At 36.8% G+C, this 23,193-nt stretch overlaps 2 pseudogenes; both read left to right on the top strand.

The window, feature by feature from the left end:
• Window positions 1–23,193, top strand: part of LOC137235796 (uncharacterized) — a 601,114-nt pseudogene that overhangs the window by 384,563 nt on the left and 193,358 nt on the right.
• Window positions 9,375–22,573, top strand: LOC137235795 (uncharacterized; annotated as a pseudogene).

Consider the following 23,193-nt stretch of genomic DNA (forward strand, 5'->3'; position numbering starts at 1 on the left):
AGAAATCGATCATATTGTGGCGGTAGGCAGTTCGATCCGTCACTATGCTGCTAGTAAATAAATGCACAAAAACGGCTAGATGATTACATAACGCACACATATACATCTATATAGCTAAATAACCAACTAAGAGACGAAAAAATGAGAAATAAATAAGGAACTGTTCGAGAAGGTGTTTGTGGAAAGTCTTGACCCTACGAGGAATAGGCGAACGGGGCAATTGAGAGTATAAAAGCAGCACAAATTGAGGACTTATCCTTTAGTTTGATTTTAACATGGTATAAGTGAAGTACGCGAGTAAATTAATTGTGAAGTACTACTACTAGAGCAGTGTAAATAAAGAACATTTTGCTATACTGAAAATTTGAATTATTTATTCGACAGTTCAGTGGTTGGAACTATAACAAAAGAATCAAGAATCACAAAAATTCGTTACAATATATATAGGATAAAATGGAACGATAAAGAAAAAGAAGAAAATGGGGAAAAATTAAACAGAAGAAAGAAAATGAACGGTATGATAGCAATGTTTATAACGATGAGGATATTAATAACGTCACGTTCGGGAAATCAAGATAAGGCAAGAAATGGAAGGAAGGGGTAAAAAAGGAAACGAAAAGAAAAAAGAAGAGAAGAGTAAAGGAAAGGAAAAAGTAAAAGTCATACACGACCAAAAAATGAAGCCGGAATCGAAACCGGACGGCGTATTATCTATATGTTAGTTAATATGTGAAGTGTTAACCATTTGTTACTAATGAGTTATCGATGTGATATCGAAGTTTTGCAAACTTTATTTCGATAAAAAAGGCTACCGATGAGTTGCAGATTATTCGTCGACAAGTTATCGGTTTGTTATCAGTTTTTATTATCGAAAATTTAGCAATTACAAATCGAAAGCTGCCGATATCTTATCTAAAAGTAATAAATATGTAATTGGGGTATTTTTATTTGTTATCAGCATGTTATCGAATATTTTAAGTCGTTGTAAGTGAAGTACGCGAGTAATTTGAATTGCTAAGTTCTACCACCAAAGTAGTGCTGTATACAAAGCATTATGACATACGGAATACTGGAGTTTATTTATCGACCGACCCAGTCTAATGTGCATATACAACGACGTAGACAATGTATTGATTATTACAATATCTTATTACAAGCGAAAGTAATAATGCATATGTTACAAAAATAAAGCAACAATTTCATATACCACAAGTGGGATAATTGGGATCATTAAATTAAATTGACGTATTGCTCATCCGTTAAAGGACAAAGAAAATTTGTTCAAATCAGGTGAATGAAGAGAAGACAGCATGAAGGAAATAAAATATGCAGCTACTATTGACAGTTGCTGTTAAAGGTCTTTAATGAGACCTAAGGTATGGACCGAACATCTACATGAAGTTAATGTTGTTTTCAGTACAATTCGAAAGAGAATGAGCTCCGCTCTCGCGGAAATTATCGTTCATATGCTTTACAAAGCACATTTGTATGGAAAGCTTCCTGTGTTCTGGAAACCGTGAACTCCTCCATTTATATTTATGTATTGAAGTTTTTGAAAAACGTACAACACTACCATTATATACCTCAAGTTGTAGTCTGATATTTTAAATGATCGTTGTGCTCAATATTTTCCAAGAAGCTGCTGCCGATAAGAAAGAGAGCCGAAAGACAAATATAACGCTGTACATTCAAAACTCAACTAAAATTTATACCATTGAATCTTTCACCAAAAATAGCAATAGCTTAATGATTCCATGTAGTCTAATTTATAATAAATGAATCTAGAGGAGCTTTCAATGAAGTAAAACATTCTTCCTACAGAATTAGAAGGAATTTATACATAAGATTGTTGCACTCACATTATAGTTCTTATCAAACTTAAGGGTGCTCACAAGATAAAAGTATTTTCTTTGCAAGAAATTAGCCGCACACCCCAACAGGACTTTCATATCAATTACCATTGTTTTAGTGGCGCTCATTCGCCCTCAAACTTTCCCAAGCGACTTATTAAACTTTCGAATAAGTTATCATAACAACAAAAGCACCAGCAAAAACATAAAAAAAAGGCCGCACAAATTGTCCGGTTTATGAATGTGTTGTATGGACAATGTTCTTTGGAACCTCTTTGTTAAACTGCTGATGTTGAATTAGACAAATATTGCCAACACCATCATAACAAAAAGAGAGCTGGGCTAACAATAATCAACAATAGCGCCAACAACATAAGAAATACAATAACAAGAAGACGAAATAATAATAACCTATATATACAACAAGCTAAGAAGCATACAAACAGGCGCTTAGAGTAAGTAAGATAAGTCGCATCATAAATGTGTTTGTGATAAAAGCGAAAGAAGAAGAAAGTGAGTTTATATGAACCCAAAAGCAAACAAATGCTGGTGTATGTGGACAGACCAAAAGTATTGTTTCCTTTATTTTCATTTTTATTTTTTATTTTGCTCTGCGCCTGAAAGAAGGCAACATATTTTATAGCAAAATAATGGCACATGTGACGGGAATTGGCACACAACATATGTGTTTCTATGGTAAAGTATTGAGCGAGAGCATACAAAACATGCCAAAGGATTAAGTGCAACAATGAGGGCAGAAGTGAAATATTTTAAAGAAACCATTTTCCTCTTAAAAGAAATTTCCGGATTGTAGGGTTAAAACAGATGCTGTGCACGATTGGCGTAGTTTGCAAATATGTGGGGGCTGATAATGAAGTGAGAAAAATCTTAAAACTTTTGTATAGAAATTTATTGAGTAAATTTGTGTTAAATTTGTTGGCAACATTGTTTAAGCTTAATTGAGGTTAATTCTTTTTTAACAATTATTTGAATACGGCCGTGGGCTCGCATTTCCATACTGTATATCTCAGAAAGTTTTCATTTTGGAGCACTGAAGTTTGGCAATGTTTTATATGACCTTAATTTCTTACACATACAGATTGTGAAAATAGGGAGCATTTTGGGTGACACCTCCCATACCAATGCTTTTTTAAGTAATGCATATCTCTAGAATTCCTATCTGACCACTAATAAAATAAAATGAAAATGGAATTTTTTTATAGATACTGCATATCTGTGGAAGTACCAAAGTAGCCCAGTTGTAATGTTATGCACGAAACACAGATAATTTAGGCAGGAATTAAAGCTAGTATAAATCCACCTTTATTTCTCTTTAAGGCGTGTATTTTCTCAGTGAGTGTGCATATTCTATTAATCTCTTTGTACTACTTCTGTATGCATGTGGTTGTATTAATGCCGAATGCATACATAATCAATAGAAAAACATGTATACATCACTACATATGCTTCAAACGTACGAAAGCAATATCCCAGCCTTAATCCAAAGGAATTTGTTCTACATATGTAATTACAATAACAACTACATTGATATGATGAGAGATGGCGCAACTTGAAGCCATCAACTTGGATTATATGTACCATTATTTCACGCACAATTCGAACCCCACCATCCTGAATATTTTCTTCATAACAGTTCAATGACGGTAAACTATCCTGGGGCCAAACGGTTGACGGTCGTAATTAGTTCTCCATATACACCAAGTTTGTAAATAGACCCCTAGTGGGACTGATTGATCAACTGCTGAAGGGAAAGTGCTTTCTTCACTAACACGCTTTGTCGCAATAGGCACACCCCAGGGTGGTGTCCCTTCTCCTCTACGGGAAGATTGTGATTTATGCTGATGAACTAGCGATTGCTTACAGAGGAAAAAGTTTGAGGACTACATCAAACGATAAAAAATACCATCGTTAAACCTACCAGAACTAAATGGAGCGCGCCTAAGCATGGCATATAAGGCCAATTTGGTAAGCATAGTTTTGGACAAATTCTGAACTGGAAGGACAACGTCATTCAGCGACAAAAGAAACCGTAAATTGCATTATCTACGTGTAAAACAGCCATCGGCAAAAAATGGGACTCCCCCCAACATATGTTGATGGATTTATACCACGATTATCCGACCCATGCTGCTGTATGGGATAGTCGTATGGTGGACAGTCTTGAGCAGGGCGTCAAACCTAAACTTGTTCTGTAAAGTCCACAGATTCAGTATGATCAGCATAAGTGGTGCTCTAAGAACAACGCCTAGCGAAGCTCTTCAGGTCATTCTTGACATCCTTCTGTTGGATCTGCGCTTAAGGGAGTTGTCCTGTTCGAACGACAAGACAACAGGACACTCTAGTATACTAAACAAATACAGTTTTCTTCCTCCTAGCACGGATCGCTGTTCGACCGCAACAGTTGTGGAAACCAACTTTAAAATAAACATTCCCAGTAGGGATGAATGGGCGGAGTCGGATAGATGCCTTGCTATTGACAGCAGCATTTTCATATACTCAAAGGACCTTAACTACCAGACTAGCCGACCACTGCAGTGTATTCCAGGCAGTAGTTTCGCGGAATAGAGAATAGTGACACACAATGTCGGCAAAGAAATCTTTATTTTTAGCGACAGCCCGGTTGTCATGAAATCTCTGAAGAAAGATGGCGATCCTAAAAGATCCCGTGACGTGTACAACCTAAGTAGGGATACAATTTCCACGCTTGTGGGGCAACTAACTGATCATTGCCCTATAGATAGGCATGCAGAAGGGTCAGGAGGGCCTTATCGTCGATGCTGAAGGATCTCTAAAGCGGTTGAAGAGAAGGAAAAGGTGGTTCGCTTCATCTGCAACTACTCGGCACTAAACGGAGACGGCAGCGCTTTATGTATGGTCCATTTCTAGATAATCTGAGCCAGGTTGTGGAGCATGACGTCAAGGACCTGGTATCTTTTATCAGGTCCTCAAAATGGTTCGAAGAGGAAAGGTAATGGTGTATTTTCATTGTATCACAAGTGGCCTAATATCACTGGCCTAAGTGTGCCCTCGGGCAGTCATTCCAACCTAAGCTACACCAAGTTTATTGTTCCAAATTTGCCTAATCTCTTATCACTTATTCATATCCTGGAGTTCTTTTCGATACAAGAACGGTTTCGTGTACATTGAGTGGAGTGAGTACGAATGTAGAAGTTACTATGAGAATGATGACGGGAGTGGGATAGAAAGTAATGGGGTATGAGAATGGGAATGGAAGTGGAGTTGAAAATGGGATTGGATGTAGCAATGCAAGAGCGAGAAGGTATGGGAGTGAGTGCGAATGTGGGAGTATAAGTATGCAACGCGGTGGTTGGAGGAAGCATGAATAAAACATGAAAAACGACTAAGGAAGGATAAAGGATGAAAGCGAATGGAAGAGGGTGAATGGTGCAACAACTACTACAGGGTGAATGGAAATAGAAGGAAGTGGGATGAAAAGGGAGAGTCGAATAAACGCTAAGTGTGAGGTTTTTTGTTCAGTTTGAAACTGGTTATAATTTAAATACTTTGCTATTTTTCAATTGTGTTTTAAACATTTTTTTAGCAATATTATATTTGAGAGTTGTGTAAAGCAAATGAGTCACGATTTTTGTTTTGGGTATATATTTCTTTCTGAAATCCCTATTAAGTAATAAAACTTTCAAAGCTAATCTTTTCCAATAGAAATATGTAGTATATGATTGGGACTTACCATTTTTATATCAATTGTCTCCAAATGCGTCTCATTAATATGACCACCAGATCTGAAACAAAATTTAAATTTAATTAATATTCAAAGCAAAATATAGCGTGATTCGATTTTGCGGGTCTTAAGATGATATTTAAAAAAAAAAAAAAAGAATGTGAACGGGAGTTTTATCCTCCAGCTCTGAAAAGTGAGAGATTTTTGTAATGAATAGATTCAATTTAAGTGATATAGTAGACTGTTTTGTCCCGTATAGTACCCAGCGAGACTTTGTAGATCCTCGCTCCTTAGATCAATGAGTTTGGCTGATACGCTCGTTGCTGGAAATATAAACAATTGAACCTGTCTTTGCCCTAGGCATTCAATCCAGTGTTGTCTGAAACGTTTTGTTTCTCAGTAACTTATGTTTTCTTTAGTGTGCCCCTTTGTGGGTTCACAGGGGCCCCTAGACCTGTTATAGCAATCTGTTTGGTAAGGAGGTCTGCCTGTTAATTACTTTAAGTCCCTGGAGCCCATCCTAACCATCTAGTGAAAATGCGTAAATGTTATTTGTAATTGAGAATAGTTACTTCAAAATAAGAAAGCTTTTTTGTAGAAATTTCAGGGCGACGAAGGTTGGGTTCTAACACAGAACTGCCCGAACGTTGCAACAACCCGTGACACACTGGCAAGAGAATGTCTGAGGTAAATTCTTTTCCGACATATACATAGAGCCGGCACATTATGAGAGAGCGTCAAATGTAAATGCGAAAGCGTGATAAGGGAATGAGTATAGTCAATTGTAAAGGAGAAAGCGTCAGACGTAATTGCGAAAGTATAAACTGAATATGACAAAACGTGATTTTGTAATTGCCAGAGGCCTATACATTCATTTGTGCATGTCTTGAATGTCTTCAATCGATTATCGGCCGACAAAACGGTCCGTTTTGAGGAGCACACTGGCTGCTTGAGTAAGGTCAGTTATTCAACGTTGGAAAGAGCAGGTGCAAGATTCGAGCGAATTCAGTATGGTGTGCGATAACGAGCCATGCCATTACTGAATCGAGTCAGCGGTCACTAAAATTAGATCAAACCACAAATTTCAAAGATCAGACTTGAACTTGACGTGGAAAGTGCTATCATAATCAATAATAATGATTTGGGCAACAAACTGTTTGTTAAAATTTTGTTGCACTATGTTATTCCATGCCAATCAATTGAAAAAAGTCGCACAAAGAATTTTCGAATTAAATCAAAGCTTATAAAAGAGAGCTGTATGCGCAAATTGTTTCATAAAAAAAAGAAAAAATATATAAGGGAAAAGGAAAATTTAATTTTTGCCTTCTAATTTCTCGGCCGTAAAGCTCCATAAAAGCAAGCATAAGGAATATATTTGGCCCAACAAGAAAACATGAAAAAATATATAATTCACAACTCGATGTGCACTCAATAAAAATTGTTATGTCCATATGTTTAAATATTGATATATGCATGTTTATTTACATGAAATTTCCTTTTAAAGCTAATATAAAATTTAATGTGTACAAAGAATTTTGAAAAAAAGTCAATCTTAAATAAACATCACATTGTGCGTTGAGTTATATTTTCGCTTGAGTTATAGTGTCGCTTAGTCATTTCCAAAACTGTCGTATTACACCTTATTTATGTAAACACTTCGCTAAAACAATGGATTTCTAAATACAGTTACAAAAAATTGTTACTCACTATTGTTGTTTTGGCCTAAAAATTAGACCACTAAGATAAAAGGAATGTTACAGTTACAGATTTTAATTTAGAATATATGAATCCGGCAATATATTAGAAGGTCATATGTTTTACTTCCGACTCTCAAGGTCAAATCAACAGAGCAGATGAAAAGAACAATGGATTTTTAGAGATCGAAACACATTTAAAAGTATTACGATCACTTCCAAGTGTGACTGTAAAACTTTTCATCAAACCCGAAACCCATTTAAGTGCGCAAAGTTCCTACAGTTCAACTATATAATGGATAACACCTCTCCCACTTATGTCCGGTCTTTCGATAAAAGCTTCAACTGCAGTTGAAGTTGAGGTCAGTTTACTTTAGACAAATTATTGAATTTTACTACTCATCGCAGTTTAAGTTCTTAATTTTATTCGATGCCCAAAGTAATATAAGCTCGCACTGGTCCTGTGTATCCCTTTTTATATTGGCATTAGGTTGCACTGATATGCTGAAAAACACAGTCTGAAATGGCCTTCGTAGCAAGGCATTTATTTTTCTACTCCTACTTTTCCAAAGCGGGTAAACACTTTACCCTCTTCTGACCGATGAAAATACATCCCTACCGTTTCAGATAGTGTACATCTTCTATCTCTTTTTATTTACTTCACCTGGTGATTCCACCATGGTCATTTCAAAAAAGAAGAAAGCAATTATATTAAAAATTTGTTTACAAAAAGTCGACACTGCAAAATTTTTCAAACACTAAAGCTCATTTGCTCATTAACAGGAAGACAAATATAAATAAATTTGCTACATTGATTAATTTCCAGCATTTTATGAGGCGAAAATTTATTTTGTTTATATCCATATAATTTTTTATAAGTAAGCAGTAAATAAAATTAAAAAAGTACAAATATAAGCTAGCATATAAAGGAAAGAAGGAACTTTTAATTAATTTTCAAATGATGGTTATATTGGCGCTATAAAAATAATGTAAAACTGACACCGTGGTATGGTGCTCCGCCTACCACATCAAATATTCTGGGTTCAACTCTCGGGCAAAGATATATCAACAACTTAGAGACAGTTTGGCTACTATACGGGAAACTGTTGTCTACGAAACCCCCTAAGTAAGTTAAATCTATACTACACCAAAATCTGCCGCTAGGTTGAGCCGAAGGATGAAACGCTGGTTCATATTTTCTGCAAATGCATCGCTCTGCAAAGGAAGATACTGTCCGATCTATTTGCGTGAATTTAAATACCTTCGTGATATGAAGTAAAAAGTCTGAAGATGTACTTAAATACAATAGGCACAATAGATATAAATAAAGGCCGCAGTGCATCAGTACCTAATAACAATGTGGCGAATATTAGCAGTTTGGATACATCACTATGCTGCTAGTAATAAATGCTGAACAACAATAAATAAGCAAGTATTCAAGAAAAGTATAGACCTTGGGAGATATAGGTGTACGAGGCGAACTGAAAGGATAAAAGCAGCACAGTCCAACTATTTTCTACAATTCTCAAAATTCGCTACAATTATAATAATCATACACTGTTTTAGGCGGCCGCCGTGGTGGGATGGTAGCTTGCTCCGCTTACCACACCGAAGATTCTGGGGTCAAGCCCCGAACAAAGCAACATCAGCATTTTAGAAACAATTTTTTTTTCAATTAGAAGAACATATTTTCAAGCGGGTTCGCCCCTCGGCATGAATTTCGCAAGCACTCCGCGTGTGTTTCTACTATAAAAAGCTACTCAGCAAAAACTCATCTGCCTTTTGAATGCCGCTCGGAGGCAGCCAATTTGTAGGAAAAATCAAAAAGGAGCACGACGCAAATTGGATTCCCTTTCTAGGCCTAAATTCTCTTTGAAGGTATATCGCACCTTGTATTTATTTATTTTATTATTAATTTTTGTGTAGAATAGAGAATCAGAAATGTGTTTACAAAAATTTAAAATCGCACACATGATTAATAGCTTTATACCAAAAAACTTGAACTAAATGCTTTCGTGCTTGTTAAAATTTTTTTGCAGAAAACGCAATCGTTGCACAACAAATATTTACCTCACCGCCCTCGCAATCATCGATATTATTTATTTCACAATGGCTTTGCTGCTCTCGCTAAAACACTATGATTATGTGCAGCGACATGTGGAGATCTTTTGGAAATACTATGGCTATGTGGTGTGGCTATGTGATGCATATGGTGAGTATTCGTGCAAAATTTCTACGTATACAACTTTTCGGAGTTTGGTTTGCGAGAACTTGACACAATTTTAAGCTAAAAAGTGGCTAGACTAAAAAAGAGTATATATAAAAAAAAGTTAAAAAAAGCTACAATAAAATACATGTTTTTACACAGAGGCCCCATAAAACGTACTAAGCTCATCAAAAAGCGCACAGCTACACGGCAGTAGAATGACGCCCAAATAGTTCGAGGCGACGAAAGCTAATTTGCGCTACTCATCTGTTGTAAGTTGTTTTTTTTTTTTACTTTTTCTCCCATCGGCGCTTTTATCCCTTTCACTGCGTTCACGCAAGTACCCTTCTGTGCCTTAATATTTTAATATGATTTTTTCTTCTTCTTATTCTTTTTGGTGCTTCAATATCATCACTTTACACATCACATCTAATTTGCTGATGGAAATACCACTACACGCATATTGACATTGTTGTTTGCAATGGTTGTTGTTGTCATTTGCGCAGCATATATTTCAATTTACATTGCAGCGTGTTTTACGATCGAACAATTTATAGTACGTTACCCGCTTAAACGACAAACATTCTGCACGGAATCCTTGGCAAAGAAAGTCATTACAGGTGAGTGTGTGAGTGAGAATATGAGCGTCAGGAGAACGATTACACATGAGTGCGCCACGACTTTGTGTGCAATTTTAGTGCGTGTGAGAGATGTGTATTTGATAGTGATGGAAAACGATTCATCGAGTGATTGTCAAATCTTGTAATCGATAACTCCCACTCATTGGAAACTTTGGCGAGTTACAAAAATTGTTGCTGTTTATTTGAATTTATAAAAAGTATAGATATCGATTGCAATCAGGCGAGTTTTACTTACATAGTCACCGATAATATGAATTTAACGGGTACTTTAACCTAAAAAAAATACTGTCAATTCAGTAATATTTGGCAATATTAACCGATTAATTAAGCTGATAGAATATCTAAAGTGCATAGTCTAAAATAATAATTAAAATTATGTGTTAGAAAAATACAAAATGATATTTTTAGAAAAATAATTCATACAGTTTTTAATAAGATAAATTCTGATAGTTATCGCAAAGTACTAACGAAAAGCGCTCTTTCCCGGATATTTTTGTTACCAAAAAGAGCGTTTTTTTTTTAGTTGGACCAAAAAGTGCTCCATCTTATGCAATTCGAACAGAGATAGTGCATCTAAATGAGGACGCTGTTCAACCAAATCGTTAGATGGGATAATTTTCAAAAATTTTCTGAGTTGTTTTGTTTGGAGGAGACAGTAGAAATAGCCGATAACCCACTTAGAGGCCGATATTAAAAAAAAAAAACAATTTTTTAACTCTCGGTAAAGCAAACCATTGATGTCATCAATCACTACATACAGAGCGAAAAATGACACTGAAGATGGCCAAGTGTCGATACTGGTTTGTTTTCAAAACAAATTTGACCAGCCATGATGGGATTTTTTTTTATTAAACATCAGATATATGAACTTTTACTGAAAATCGTAAGCTTCATTTATATACAAGTCAAGCATATGTAAAAAAAGAAAACATAGTTACCAAAATTATCGATAACTAAAGTTTCGATAACCTTCAGCCATGAGCACATATATAAATTTCTTGCAATTTGTTTAGAAAGTTACATCTATTAAGCAAAGCACACAGCAAAAAAACCAAGTGGTTACTTTCTTAAGATACCCATAAATCAAGTTTCGATAACTGCTATTTCTCATTGATGTATACACTTTCTGTTTCAAGAAATTGTTTAAAAATACGTTATTCATTTACAATTTAAAGACATACAGAATTAAACCACGCACATAAAACTAGTTGTGCAACCAAAATATCGGAAAATTTAATTCTTATAACAGTTAAAAAACCAAAAAATATATAAAAGTAGTTGCGTGCCTAAATTATCGAAAAATAAACCGATAACTTTAGTTCAAACTACGAACTTTAATTTATTGTTTAAAAACTGTAAGCTGACTTAAAAGTTACTTTTACTAATTAAAACATATAATCTTGAAAACAAAACAAAAAAAAAAAAAAAGCAAAACAAAAAAATTGATAAATCAAGTACCGGTACCTATAGCACATCACTAGATTTACACGCTTATTTCGAAAAAATTAATAAAAAGTTAAATTTATACATAAACAGGAAATATTAAAAATCCTAATACAAGATTTTTAAAAATAGTTATGTGCCCGGTTTTCCGAAAAATTTAGTTCCGATAGTTGTTAAAAACCACTAGAAACTTAAGTGAAATTTGAAACTAGTGTTATATTTGAAAATTGAAATATATGAATTTTCCTCATAAAGTAGTCACGTATCTAAATTGTCGTTAAATAAATAAATAAAAGTTAAATTTTCAAATCAAAATATATACTTTCGGTAAAGTAGTTATGAATCGAAATCCAGTTAAGTTCCGTTAACTGTTATCCATTACTAGATATATTCACTTTTTCTTTGGAATACTGATAAGAATGTTGCATGTACAAATCAGAGACCGCATTTGTGAAGAAGTAGTTATGTACTTAAATTATCGATTAATGAATCTCCTATAACTGTCGCCCATCACCAAATATACAAGTTTTTTTTTGGAAAACTAACTCAAAGTTTAATTTCCAATCAAAATATATACTTTTGGTAAAGTAGTTATGAATCTAAATTCTCCATAAATAGAATTCCGATAACTGTTACCCATCACTAGACATATTCGCTTTTTCTCTGAAATACTAAGGAAAATGTTTCAAGTACAAATCATATCTCGCATTTGTGCAGAAATAGTTATGTACTTGAATAATGCATAAATTGAGCTCCGATAACTGTCACCCATCACTAAGTATACACTTTTGTTTTGAAACACTAACTTAAAATTTAATTTATAAATCAAAATATATACTTTTGGTGAATAGTTATGAATCAAAATTGTCGATAAATAAAATTCCGATAACTGTTATCCATCACTAGACATATTCGGTTTTTCTTTGAAATACTGTACTGCAAGTACAAATCAGATATCGAATTTGTGAAGAAATAGTTATGTACTTGAATAATCGATAAATGAGGTACCGATAACTGTCACCCATCACTGAATTTTTAATATTTTTTTTGAAAAACTAAGTAAAAGTAAATTTTTTTATATATTTTGCTAATATCTAGATTATAGTTAAATAAAGTTCCGATAAATCTTATCCATCACTAGATATATTCACATTTTCAATGACAATTTGATAAAAATGTTACGCGTACAAATCAGAACACAAATAAGTGAAGAATCATATAGTTATGCACCTATATTATGAACAAATTAAGCTCCGATAATTTATGTCCATCACTAGCAACATACATTTTTGTTGACATACCCAAGTTAATTTGCACGGGAATGCGCTCTCATGCATTTCATGTATGCACATCAGCTGTGAAATTGCGGATAGCAAGGGAACTACAACAACAACTACAATACGAAGTAGTCAAAGTGTATTAAATTTAAAGTAGCAAAGAATTTAAATTTAAACAAATTTTTGTATTTGCATCATACGATTTGCAAGCTGAATAATATATGCACTCTTATGATAAGTGGAAATTTGTAACAAGAGGTATACCTTATTGCTGCATTGCGCGGATCTTACCTTGACAAGAGTTGTTGTTGTTGTTCTTGTTTTTTTGTGTGCACTTTATAAATACATTTTATATTTACCCTTTGATGTATTCTTCTACTCCAACTCATGCACTTCATGTTCGCTGGTCTTCAATCAAACTGATTGTGATGCCTCACGGCTACAAAAACAACAATAAAAAAATTACAACTGCGAAAAAACAAAACAACACCTATAAATGCATCTAAAAAACAAGTAAGGAAGGCTAAGTTCGGGTGTAACCGAACATTACATACTCAGTTGAGAGCTATGGAGACAAAATAAGGAAGATCACCATGTAGGAAAATGAACCTAGGGTAACCCTGGAATGTGGTTGTATGACATGTGTATCAAATGGAAGATATTAAAGAGTATTTTAAGAGAGAGTAGGCCATAGTTCTATGGATGGACGCCATTTAGGGATATCGCCATAAAGGTGGACCAGGGCTGACTCTAGAATTTGTTTGTACGATATGGGTATCAAATGAAAGGTGTTACTGAGCATTTTAAGAGGGAGTGGGCCTTAGGTCTATCGGTGGACGCCTTTTCGAGATATCGCCATTAAGGTGGACCAGGGGTGACTCTAGAATGTGTTTGTATGATATGGGTATCAAACGAAAGGTGGTAATGAGTATTTTAAAAGGGAATGGGCTTTAGTTCTATAGGTAAACGCCTTTTCGAGAAATCGCCATAAAGGTGGACCAGGGGTAACTCTAGAATATGTTTGTACGATATGGGTATCAAATGAAATCTGTTAATGAGTATTTTGAAAATGAGTGATCCTTAGTTCCATAGGTGGACGCCGTTTCGAGATATCGCCATAAAGGTGGGCCAGGGGTGTCTCTAGAATGTTTGTACGATATGGGAATCAAATGAAAGGTGTTACTGAGCATTTTAAGAGGGAGTGGGCATTAGGTCTATAGGTGCACGCCTTTTCGAGATATCGCCATTAGGGTGGGCCAGGGGTGACTCTAGAATGTTTGTACGATATGGGTATCAAACGAAAAGTGTTACTGAGCATTTTAAGAGGGAGTGGGCATTAGGTCTATAGGTGGACGCCTTTTCGAAATGTCGCCATTAGGGTGGGCCAGGGGTGACTCTAGAATGTGTTTGTATGATATGGGTATCAAATGAAAGATGGTAATGAGTATTTTAAAAGGGAGTAATCCTTAGTTCTATAGGTGGACGCCTTTTCGAGATATCGCCATAAAGGTGGACCAAGGGTGACTCTAGAATGTTTGTACGATATGGGTATCAAACGAAAGGTGTTGCTGAGCATTTTAAGAGGGAGTGGGCATGAGGTATATAGGTGGACGCCTTTTCGAGATATCGTCATTAGGGTGGGCCAGAGGTGACTCTAGAATGTGTTTGTACGATATGGGTGTCAAACGAAAGGTGTTACTGAGCATTTTAAGAGGGAGTGGGCATTAGGTCTATAGGTGAACGCCTTTTCGAGATATCGCCATTAGGGTGGGCCAGGGGAGACTCTAGAATGTTTGTACGATATGGGTATCAAACGAAAGTTGTTACTGAGCATTTTAAGAGGGAGTGGGCATTAGGTCTATAGGTGGACGCCTTTTCGAGATAACGCCATTAGGGTGGGCCAGGGGTGACTCTAGAATGTGTTTGTACGATATGGGTATCAAACGAAAGGTGTTACTGAGGGTTTTAAAAGCGAGTGGCCCTTAGATGTATATGTGAAGGCGTCCTCGCAATATCGACTAAAATGTGGACCAGGTGATCCAGAAAATCATCGGTCGGGTACTGCTAATTTATTTATATATGCAATACCACTAACAGTATTCCTGCCAAGATTCCAAGGGCTGTTGATTTCGCCTTGTAGAACTTTTTCATTTTCTTCTACTTAATATGGTAGGTGTCACACCCATTTTACAAAGTTTTTTCCAAAGTTATATTTTGCGTAAATAAACCAATCCAGTTACCATGTTTCATCCCTTTTTTGTTATTTGGTATAGAATCATGGAATTTTTTTCATTTTTCGTAATTTTCGATATCGATAAAGTGGGCGTGGTTATCGTCCTATTTCGGCCATTTTTTATACCAAGATAAAGTGAGTTCAGATAAGTACGTGGGCTAAGTTTAGTAAAGATATATCGGTTTTTGCTCAACTTATTGTGTTAACGGCCGAGCGGAAGGACAGACGGGGGACTGTTTATAAAAACTGGGTGTGGCTTCCACCGATTTCGCCCATTTTCACAGAGAACAGTTACCGTCATAGAATCTATGTCCCTACCAAATTTGAGATGGATTGGTAAATTTTTGTTCGACTTATGGCATTAAAAGTATTCTAGACAAACTAAATGAAAATGGGCGGAGCCACGCCCATTTTGAAATTTTCTTTTAGTTTTGTATTTTGTTGCATCATATCATTACTGGAGTTGAATTTTGACTTAATTTACTTATATACAGTAAAGATATTAAATTTTTTGTTAAAATTTGAATTAAAAAAATTTTTTTTTTTAAAAGTGGCCGTGTTCTTCCTCCAATTTTGCTAATTTTTATTCAGCACATATATAGTAATAGCGGTAACGTTCCTGCCAAATTTCAACATGATATCTTCAACGACTGCCAAATTACAGCTTGCAAAACTTTTAAATTACCTTCTTGTAAAAGTGGGCGGTGCCACGCCCAATGTCCAAAATCTTACTAATTTTCTATTCTGCGTCACAACATCAACCCATCTACCAAGTTTCATCGCTTTAACCGCCTTTCGCAATGATTATCGCATTTTTTTGGTTTTTCGGAATTTTCGATATCAAAAAGTGGGCGTAGTTATAGTCCGATATCGTTCATTTTAAATAACGATCTGAGATGAGTTCCCAGGAATCTACATACCAAATTTCATCAAGATACCTCAAAATTTACTCAAGTTATCGCGTTAACGGACAGACGGACGGACGGACGGACATGGCTCAATCAAATTTTTTTTCGATACTGATGATTTTGATATATGGAAGTCTATATCTATCTCGATTCCTTTATACCTGTACAACCAACCGTTATCCAATCAAAGTTAATATACTCTGTGAGCTCTGCTCAACTGAGTATAATAAAATATAAAAATTACGCAAAAAAAAGGAGTTACACTCTTCTGTCTCTTCTCCACAATTTCGACAGCTTTCGAACATCAATATCGCATCACTAAGAAATCAATTGATATACATGGCAGTGCATGTAATTTAACACATCAAACGAATGCGACGGAGCGACTGTCATTGTTACAGCTGAATTACAATGAAAATGTGCGTCAACATAAAGAAGAAGAAGAACAACAAAGCGAACAACAACATGAGAAGCAACAAAACAACGAACAATATTTACCGTTACAAGATTATATGCCACTGTCGATCAACAGAATACCAATGACGCCTACGCCACACAACGATTTCGAAGGCAGCGGTGGTCAGGTAGTTGACGCGGTTGAGCGCACTGAACGCCAATGGCAGAGACGGGAAATGGGCGCAGCGCGGGTAACGAAAAATAAAGAAAATTGGGATAGCAGTAGCAAAAGTAGTAGTAGTAGCAGTAGACGAAGTGGCTACAACGAGAAGGAGTGGGATAATAAAGAAACAGCGAGCAATACAGAAGCCAGCAACACCGCATCACGGCAGCTACTAACACCGGACGTAATATCGATGCGTCATTTGAAACATGCAGTAGATTTACCAAACCAAACATCAGACTAAACTCCAACAGCAACACCACTACGGCACAGTTGACTGCACCTACGACATATCACACAACTCTTCCATTGCCTACGCAGCTAACAAGCGTTAGTACGAAGATACGTGAATGGTCCATTTTAGGCGAAGCAGCATCATCAGACATACTAAAGGTCACGCATGCTAAAGGTGAGTAATATGGCCATTTGCATGGGCACGTATGAGGTTGCATAAGGTTGTTTTTAGATAGTGTATGCGCAATGTGTGCATGTGTGCGCTAGAGTTTTAGTGTGCACGTGAGCACATATGTGAAATATTGCCATGAAAGTAAAGTAGCGCGCTTCGTGTTGGAAGTTGATTTTGTAATGGTGTCAGCAAGAGCTTAAAGCGAATTTTTACGCTTGAATGACCGAAAGCGATTGTGTGGTAAAATGAGTGCATACAGGTTTATTAAAGGAAATGAAATGTGTTTGTTATTGATATGGGCGACGTTGAAGAGAAGGAAGTAGACAAGGAAAGTATAGTGGAAGTAAAGGTTGTACGGGCTCTTTACTGATTGTGGACACATTTATGTTAGGCAAGGTTGAACTGGCCGGGCAAAATAGCCCACACATAGACTGTATGTGTCCTACGTTTTATAAGAATTTGCTTGACAACGAAACGCAAAAAACCCTAATTAGGTAACAGGAATTGTGTTATAAAACAATTCCGTACTCATGGAAAAAACTAGAAGTTTTCCAGAAACTATTCCAGAAACTAGCTCAATTGCTGCCTCGATATCTGCCGCCCCTAGTAGCTGCAGCCTTGAATTGGGTGCGCAGAACACGAAAGCTGAACGTGCTAAACCATTTCTTCCTACAGCTTATAAGCATGAGACGCTAGAAGGCAGTTAACAGTTAATATGCCCATCGTGAAACTCAAGTATTCTCTCTTTAGACATATGAACGACTTTATGTGACTAACGTTGTGGGATTTGCATATAATCTTTGACATTTTTCAGCCCTGCGTTTTTGTCCACAACTTGTCAGCTTGATGGGTCATATGCAACTACTGCCTTTTTTGATTTTTTCCAAACGGATTTGTACGTATACCGTCGATTCATCCAGTGCTTGCAGTCTCCTTTACGAACTAATTGGACTTTTCGTTACCTTCTATCTCTTTTTGACTGGCAACCCAATAAAAATGTATGGTTCGGCCGAATGCGAAACGAATTTTGCGGTATAATTATGCACCTTTTGCTAACGTTCCAAATTCTGAACTTTCGAATAAATAACTCAAATATTCAGTATGGCCAGATGATCTTTATTTACACTACTTGGGTACTTAGTAATACTCCACAATTACAATACTCGCGTTCTTCACGTATAGCGTGTTAAAATCGAACTCATTCCAGATTCCTCAGCGTGCACTCTCTGTTACCTCGTTTGCCCATCTCTCTTAAGGTCTAGACGTTTCACGAACATGCCTTTTTGAACAGTTGTATATCATGCTTGGTTATTTAGCTATATACATGCATATCTGTAGTTTATGTAAGGCCATATGCTTTATTGACGTCTATCGTGTGAAATATTCTCTTCGCTTCAAGCTGCTGGTTGTGTATGTGACATATTGTTCGTTGCCTTCTATGCATGTGTGTATATGGTTTACTGTTGTTGTATAGCTTTTATTTACTAACGGCACAGTGACGCCTCGAAATCGCTAACATTCGCCACAATATATGGGCTGCCTTCGCAGCAACCATGTGTCCATGCACTAAAAAACAGCCCTAGTTTTAAAACCGTCGCCCACCGGTACCACCTTCGCATTACTTCAGGGTGGCGTTCCATATTTCTCATTTTTTAAGAGCCTACTGTTGTCGCTGCGTCCAGGTTTCCGCTATTTGCTCTGAGTCTCGACATCCACCTGCGATTGATCCACCGGTTGTTAAACTTCGATTAATTGGTCGCCAATCCATCGGTTGTTTGGTATCGGCTGATGAGCCTTGAATGCGCCGTTTAATTAACCATCTACAATTAACCAGTCGCCGATTCATCGTTTTCTGATTATATTAGTGATTTTGGGTATTCAGAAATTGAATCATCGCTCACCTGTTTCACCGCCCATTTTGAGGCATCCGTTAACCAATTTACCGACTCATTGATTCTTCCGTCAAGGATTCTATTTGGGTTTCCGGCCACCGATTCACCTATTACACATTTCACCTGCAACTCTAACATCAGCCATCCGTTAAGCTAATCTAGCGGCAACTTTGGCACTATCCAACGAATTCATCACTAACTGCTTATTAGCATACCTTCATCGGGGATCTATTGCAGCTCGACTTCCCATCATCTCGAGTAGTTGCAGCCATTCGTCACGGTGCTTCTGTGCTGCTGGCGCAAATGAAGCCACAAAGTGTTCCTTTATAAAGGAAATAGGGCTTATTTTACTTTGTATTGGATCTGTAATACCTCAAACTTCGACAATGCCCACCTCACCAACTTTTTTGTAAAAAAATGAGATTGGTGCAATTCATGCGTTTAGTATTTAATATTTTGATAGCGACCGAAAGCAAATATCCCTAACACGACTTGAAAAGTATTTTTAGGGTAGAGAGTATCTATTCTGCCATTCCTTGTTATCATTCATTCCAACATTTTTTTTTTCACTTACTATCCTTAGGGCTCAAAAGATCCCTACTAGCACCAGCCGCTAGGCAAATACCAAGAATCATTGCAAATTATTTTGCTTTGGATGGCAATTCGGATCTTTTGCTTGATACCGAATTTTTGGTGAGCACTGCAATACCACTTCAAAGCAACGATGTACAAGAAGAACAACAATCCGATAACGAGAACAATAAGAAAGAGGTAGAGCATGAACAGTTGCTAGCTGATGCAAACATAAGAGCAGAAGAGTGGAAAACACAGTCTCAAGTAAAACAAACAACGCAAGAGAATGAGTCACTATTTTTCAATATAACGGACTCTTGTGAAGAGGTAAGTAAACTTTAATAGCTTTTATTTTTTCAGTGTGCTAATTAACTTTCAAATAATTTCTAGGTTACTTACTATCAAAACAGCTTGTCAAGTTTGGGTGAGAATGCGCTCTACACGCGCCTCTGGTATTTTATTACGCTCTTTGTTTTCGTTTTGATACCGTTATGCGTGCTGGCTACGTTTAATTGTTTTTTGATTATGTTGGTGCGTCGCTCAAAGAATTTACGTGGTGAAATGACAAATGCGAATAACATACGGAGGTCGCGTATGAGTGGGAAAGAGGTGAGTTTGAAGTTTTTTTAGGGGTTTAAAACACTAATAATTCGGCAGCTATTCCGGAACCTGTTATTATTTTTATTCAGTTCATGAGTAAAAGTTTGAATTGGACCTTAAACGGTTTTAGGCTAGAGTAAAAAAACTTGATTGCCGAAGGAAAATAATTCATTCACTAGAGAATGTTCATTTAACACGCTATGCCCAAAGGGGCACGCCACAGGGTGGAGTTCTCTCCCCGTTCCTATGGAACCAAACGTAAAATTCGTTAGTGAGAGATACAAGATGGGCAATTGGGAAGGGTGTGGCATACGCTGATGACCAAGTTACGTTAGCTTACAGAAGCAGGTTCCCTCAAACCTTTTTAAGACCTGATTCAGGTAGCATTGCGATCAGGGTCCCTATGTGCCTCTGGATGCGTATTCACTGTCGATTCAAAAAAGCCGAACAAACGCTATAAAATACCACCGGTGAACTCACCAGAACTACATAATTTACACATAAACCTGCAGACAAGCCCAAATTTCTAGGCTTAGTTCTCGACAAAAAGCTAAACTGGAAGGACAAACGTTATTCAGCGCTAAAAGAAAGCGTACTTGGCATTATATAAGTGCGTGAAATAAAGACATTGGAATATAGAGACTTATCCACAATATATCCAGATGGATTAATACCGCAACTATTCGAACCATACTGCTGTATGGGATAGTTGTACGGTGGTCAGCCTAGGGCGAGGCGTCCAAGCTTTACTTGTTGGGTAAAGTACATAGATCTAGTATTAGACTAGGGAAGCTCTTCTGCGTATTTTTGACATTCTACCCTTAAATTTTGCTGGTTACCTAGCAGCGGCAACGTCGGCCCTGCGTTAAAGAGGTTTATTCAATTGGAACAGCAAAATTATAAATATTCCCAGCATAGATGATTTGGCCGAGTCGAATAGCAGTTTCGCTGGTGACAGCAGCATTTCTATATACACCGGCGACCCTAAGTTAACGGCTTCTTCCTCCCAGCAAGGATGGCTGTGTGACCATAACATTGGCGGAAAGCAATTTTGTTGTAATCACAGAGGCCTTACTGTTAACGACAGCATTTCCATATACATTGGCGGCTATAAACCAAACGGCAGAGTGAGAGGAGGAGTATTTTCAAGGGAAACGGACATTCAGCTCTCCTACGAACTGCCCGATCACTGTAGTATATTCCAGGCAGAAGTATCAGCCATTTTGGAAGCCGCAGTAGGGATAGAGATACACAATATCGGTAACGAAATATTTATTTTCAGCGACAGCCGGGCGGCTATCAAATCTCTTTGGCTCTTACTCGTTCAGTTCTGAACTAAAACTTAATTGATCTCTTTAAGAAATAACCCAACAGAGCCGTGTACATCTCACATAGGTTCCCGGGCACAGGCGGGGGGAAATTGCATTGCAGACGGGCTTGCTAGGCAGTGTATGACCAGGCAGATTCTTCCCGACAAAGAACGCTTAGATAAGCTCCTTGCCACATGCAAGCTTAGAGAGCATATCTACTGTCAAGACGACGAAATATGGATACTAATATCGGGTTATCGGACATCTAAGAAAACTTGACCAGAGTGGAATCTTAAAAGATCTCTAAGTTGGGATAAAATCTGTACACTGATAGAAGTACAAACTAGTCACTGCCTTATATGTAGGTAGCTATGCAAAAATGCTAGGAGCGCCTTATCGTCGATGCTGCAGTAGTTGCAAGGAGGATGAAGAGGAAGAAGCAGTGCTTCATCCAAACTACAACTGCCTGGCACTAAGTGGCGCGATACAGCGCTTCCTGTGAGTTACTTTTCTGGATAATCTGCGCCAGTTCATAGAGTGTGACTTCATGGAGTTTGTAGCCATTATCAGTAGATATCCGAACTTAACCCGTTCTGAGAAACTCAAAAAGAACAAACAACTGGAACCTGGGCCAATATTTTTCGCAAAGTCTCTACAGTCTTTTTGAACTTTTGTTTTTTTTTTCATAATATTTAATTACTATCACTCGCTGACTTTTTATCTTATTTTAATTCTTTCTCTCCTTTTCACAGTCACGCAAATTTCACAGCTCATCCGTTTCACAGGAGAATCGCATCATCGTCACACTCATTGCAGTCGTCTTGCTCTTCATCGTTTGCCAATTTCTAAAAATGTCGATATCGATAACAATGTGCAAGCGATCATCGGTAACATATTTAATTTTCTTGCTGCCATTAATGCAGCAGCGAATATTTTCCTCTATTGCGTACTCTCAGACAAGTACCGCAAGACGGTACGCGAGCTTACAACCGGCTATAAATATCGTGGACATGCGCGTAATACGAGCGCCAGTGCGAGTCTCTATACGAGTACGCATGCAACGCAAACATTTAATGGTAGCCGACGTTATCGTCCAACAGCGTCAACCACGATGGTGGCGAAGTGAGCATGAGCCACAGAGAGATCGTGTGGTGAATTATGCAGCGTTTAGCGCAAAAGTCATTTAACTGTACATTTGTATTAGTTGTATAGTATACGTTCATTCGTGTTATTGTTGTTTTGTCATTATATGTGCGCGTGTTCTCAGACACTGCACATTTTGAGTTGAATATTAAAACCTTTGATTAATTAAATTAAATTTAGTTAGAATTTATTAGTAAATATTTGTAATTTTTTATTTAAGTGAATTGTTTTTAGTTTTGCTAAGTGATTTACTGTTAAGTGCCTAATTGACTAGATATATGTATGTAAGTATATAACAGTCGTCGAAAAGCCTGTTTGTTTTATGCTGGCTGAGTATTAAATTAAAATTTATTTGTATAAACAATCGAATCAGCAAAATAATTTAATTATATAATTTATGTGTTAGTATATTAGTCATACATATACATTTAATCCTATTCATAGCTTAAGTAAGCTAGCGAAAAATATGAACAAACAAAATTGTTGATTGTAAAATATAAATAAAGCTAATGGAATGAATCGACCTTTACTTCTAGTCTACTTTTATCAGAGATGGGAAAATGTAAACCAGCGCTGTTAATTATTGAGTAAACGCTTTAATTATTTTTAAATTCTTTAAGCTTTGGCAAATGACGCTGAACAGCACTACCAGCTCCCTGAGAGAAGGACTTCGCCAA

This window comes from Eurosta solidaginis, unplaced genomic scaffold (assembly GCF_040869045.1).
Source record: "Eurosta solidaginis isolate ZX-2024a unplaced genomic scaffold, ASM4086904v1 ctg00001022.1, whole genome shotgun sequence".
Classification (NCBI taxonomy): domain Eukaryota; kingdom Metazoa; phylum Arthropoda; class Insecta; order Diptera; family Tephritidae; genus Eurosta; species Eurosta solidaginis.